General features: G+C 31.6%; 1 long non-coding RNA gene across 1 annotated transcript; it reads left to right on the top strand.

Moving 5' to 3' along the window:
• The first annotated feature begins 982 nt into the window (after window positions 1–982).
• On the top strand, window positions 983–3,124 carry LOC127958742 (uncharacterized). The gene is made up of 3 exons (XR_008154146.1): window positions 983–1,644; window positions 1,791–1,855; window positions 2,232–3,124. It is a non-coding gene; the product is annotated as an uncharacterized LOC127958742 (long non-coding RNA).
• Window positions 3,125–4,852: the final 1,728 nt, after the last annotated feature.

Here is a 4,852-nt window from a genome sequence, read left to right as displayed (position 1 = left end):
AGGGAATGCATGAACTGATCATATGTATACCTTAAGTAAACACTGCAAAAAAAAAAAAAAAAAAAAAATTCCTTGACAATTTGAAATGGTAATTTTCAAACTAAACTAAACTAAACTAAACTAAACTAAACTAGAATTAAATAACATTTAAAACTGAAACTGGTAAACCAAATAGCCCTGTTCTTCTAAACTATCATGTCCAAGCTGCTATACTAAAATGTAACATACTGACAGCCACCATAATAAAGCGGTGGTAAAGAGAAAGACACATGATGAATTAAAGTGCATCACAAATAGCTTTACCACAAGCTGAGGTAAATACTAATATATTAAAGGTGCACATAGTTATATGAATGTAAATACAAAAAACACCGTCATGGTAACACATTAAACCCTAATTGAGATGACTGATACCAAAAACTATAAACTATACAATAGGAAAGTCATTGTAAATTATAAGATGAGTTGTTGTTTTTGTTATTAAGAAAAAAAATTACATTTAACAGTACTTCACTATGAAATAATATGAAATGTCCAATTAGATGTATCAGGCTATAGTTTTTTTTTCTGCCTATAGAAAAGAAATCGATTTTTACTGTAGCATTTTTTTTTACAATAACAAATTAATATTATTAGTTGGAAAGTTGGAAAGACAAAAAGAGAGAAAATAAATGAAGATATATATTTCTATGTTAATTTGTGTGTAATGATCATATTTGAAACTTTTTATATATTTTTTTTCTTCTAACAATTCTAACAATATCTCATACAGCTCAAATTACTATATATATATATATATATATATATATATATATATATATATATATATATATATATATATATTAAATATCTTTGGATAAAAGTGTTTATCAAATGAAAAAGGGAATGCACTAAATTTAATCTAAATACTTTTTATTTATTTTTTTTACAATAAAAGTTATTAAAATGTATTTTTAATTGAGGTATTTGAGCACTGAGAAGAACTCCAATGTTTGGTATAACACAATATTATAAAATAGAATTAATTCTATATATCTGATACAACTATCTACCTATATTATACAGATATGCAAAATTAACAAGACAGTGTAGGTACACCTACAAACACTGTTTTCTCCTGTTTTGATTAACTACACATCAGAAATGAAAAAATGTACAAAAGCTTTCACTGAGGTGGTATCTTTTCAAAAAGTGCCTTTGTACATATTTCCACCTACAGTGCAAATATTAGTATCTAAAGGAAACAACAAGTGTACGTTTTGAAATAAATAGATTTCAAATAAATGCAGGTCATCTGATTCCAATATAATTTGCACAGGAAACAATCACCGTTCTGAAATTATAAAGACGTCAAACACTTGACTTGAAGCTAAAATGGCAAATGGAGGTCAGGGATTGAGTGTGTATACAGTGTATACAGTAGCTAAATAACAACTTCATATAATCAAACTAATTCATTAAACTGAAAGTTATGGTCATTAATTAGCATTTATTCATCAGTCCTCCCCTCAGAAAGCCCCCAGAAAGAACTAAATCATGACTGCTGGCTGTGTTGGCTGATACTGCAAACTGTGTGTCCTGCATGTTCTCTTCTCTCTGGCATTTTGGCTTTTGTTTGTGGCTACAGATGCTGCCACAAGACAGGTGAGATTTATATATACAATTTAACAAATGACTATATCTAGTCAACTAGAAATAATATATCGTATGTTTTCTGTGGCTCTATATTTGAGGGAGTCATATTTTAAGAACTGCCATAAGAGATAAGCCTCTGATTCTGCCATTCACAGAGCTGAAGGAGTCTGAAGGTCATCAAAGCAGTTCTGAGACGCAAAGACAGCTGAGCCAAGAACAGGTAAACTCAGCAGCCTACAAATATGCAGTGCTAAGAGACGAGTCTGAAATTAGTTTATAATGGTCAACATTTCATCTACTGTATGTTAATCATTTATCAAGACAGCACAGAACAAAACCAAACAAACCTTACTATTAATGTACTGTATGAACAAAGGGTAGTAGTCTGGATTCACTGCTTAAAGACAAAAAGAGGGAAGATAAATGAATATAGACTAATTTGTATTTCATGCAAAGTCAAAATGATGAATTATTTTTTCTATTACCTCTATACTAATTAAGCTACCCCTCCCCCCCAAAACACCTAATAACTGTACACAATTGTTTTACAATTCGAAAATGATTATCTACTTATAATATATAAAACATTTCCACAGGATGTCCATATAGAAGTTTGCTATGCATCACTGAACATCCCCAAACGAGGATGCAAACGGACAAAGAGCAGCCGATTACAAAGCTCTGACTTCAGTGTCTATGATGGCATAAGAATGCACTCTTAGGTAAAGGATTACGTACATTCAGTTGGTCAAATACCAAAGTTAATCCAAGGTTTTTCAAACATGGTTACATACTTAATAAATATACAAGAAATAAAAATGATACAAAATACTGATACTGATATGTACAAAGCATCTATCTATCTATGATTTTCTTTGTAGAATATAAACTGGGTTCAAATTAAAAAGACAACAATGTAAATGTTATCCATATTACATGATCTGGTGACTGGCATCTAATGTGTGGGAATATCTCAAACACACAGCTAACTTCAGTCCCAAGGAATTTGTACAGTTTCTCTGTTTTTGAAACAGTCTTAACATTCTCTAAACTGTGAGTGCAAATTTCACAACTGTTTGCTGGAACTTCAGAACTTTATTGCATGTCTGCAAAATGTAGTTACTCACTCAAAACATTTCATTTATGCTTCAAAACCTAGTTATTGTTTCAGTTATTTGGCAAAGGACATACTGGTACCACAGCTCCTTCACGCTTCCTCTCAAATGGAACCTTGTAGAGTTGTTTCATAGTCATTTGATGTCTTTTCAAAACTCTGTATATGGTGGAAATGCTGACAGAATTTTATATTTGTGAAGACATTGTCATTTATGATTGCACTTTGGATCTCTCTTAGCCTGATGGAATGGTTGGCTATGACCAGGTTGCAATTTTCTTGTTCTTGCCGATGGTTAAATACGGCTGCTCTGCCACTAGCGTGAGGTTGTTGTGCGGTCCTATAGAATGTAAAAATAAACTTGCATTTTCCTTTGCGGTATTGTGGTTTATAAAAATGCTTTACATATTTAAAAAAATATATATATATACAAATACATATTTACCTGCTTTCCCTATGAAAGGTTTGCAAAATTGATGATACAGTGGACCTGTTTACTTTAGTCTGTACTCTCAGACCAGCCTTTTCCATTGTTAAATCATGATTTATGACATCATCCACAAATGTGGCTCTGATTTCAACAGAGACGCTGATTCTTCTATTTCCACCTCTTCCTCTTTTATGTCTTCCTCTAATATCACAACCATGTTTTCTTACATCTTCAAATTGCTCTTCCACGAGCATGTTGCCCCAGTTCAGGGTTGTGAAAGTCCTCTGTGGGCAATCTACATATATATACTCCCAAACTTGATTGTTTAAATGGTTGAATGGTTGATTCAAATTGTATTGCAATTAGAAGTCATTTGTCAATTTAGCTGACTTTACAAATAATGTCAATGTCAGATATTTATGGAATATACATGCATGTATAACAATTTTTCATAACTGAATGGGTCGTTTTGAATGTGATAGCTTACACAATGAAAAAATATTGAGAGGTTGTGAAGAGTTTGACAGTTTAAGTGAGAATTAAATGCAAGTAGTTGTTGTGCAAACTGCAGACAATTGTACTTACAGTTTGCACACATGTGCCAAAGCATTTGCAATTTGCTCAAATCAATAAGAAATTCCAATCTGACGTGAACAAGAAGCTAGTTGTTCAGAGAATATTTCATTCAAGAATTTAGCCAAAGCAATTAAGAATAACTGTATTACATGTTTGTAATTTAAACAGTTATTTGAGTTTTCAACAGTATTTCAGTTATACACAAGTCAAGTAATTCATTTTGTAATCCTCCAAAGATTACTAATGGCTTATATTTGTTTTCTTCTGTGCATTACATGGAAAATATTTGACATCTTTGTTTTGCAAATGGAAATTAAAATGCGTGTGGTGGCTTTCAGATCCCATATCACTGACCTCATTTCAGCTTGTGACTTCCTTCTTCTTAACAGATTTGCAGCTTTAGATGTTTCCATTAAAATGCTTTTGAGAGGTCAGTGAATGTGGTATGAGAAAACAATTCTACAGTATATATAATGATATATCTCCAAGATTATTACAGTATCTTATATTATTAGAATCTGAAAGAACAGACACAATAAAGAGCATACACAAAAAAGAAAGAATGGATGAATGTAAATCTCAGTTATAGAAGGTTGTATCATCTGTAATCTGACTCGAAGTGTTTAAATCACACTGGCTTTCCATCCCATGACACCAGCAAACATTCACCTTTCAGTACATGAAGTTCTGTACTGGAATATGATTTTGAGACTTTTCAACATTTTCTATATTTGTTCAGATAAAAAAAAAAGTTGTTCTGTTCAGTTGTTCTGAAGGTATGTCAAACATTTTATTATTATTATTATTATTATTATTATTATTATTATTATTTTACACATCTGGTCTTTGGGGTCAATACGACCCCAACTGAAAATGAATGGGAAATGGTAAAAAAAGAAAAAGAAAAAGAAAAAAAAATATATAGAAAATTTTTAGAAATCCAGCATAAATCTTACAATTTCCACACAGAAACAAAGGCCTGGTACTAGAGCACAAATGCAATGTGGAACAAGCATACTCACTCACACACACATACATATGCGTTCAGACACTCTCTCTCACACACACACCCACCCACCATTCATATCTGCTTATTT

Source organism: Carassius gibelio, chromosome B5 (genome assembly GCF_023724105.1).
Source record: "Carassius gibelio isolate Cgi1373 ecotype wild population from Czech Republic chromosome B5, carGib1.2-hapl.c, whole genome shotgun sequence".
Taxonomy (NCBI): Eukaryota; Metazoa; Chordata; class Actinopteri; order Cypriniformes; family Cyprinidae; genus Carassius; species Carassius gibelio.
The sequence above is the reverse complement of the archived record's forward strand: the minus strand, read 5'-3'. Positions and strand labels throughout refer to the sequence as shown.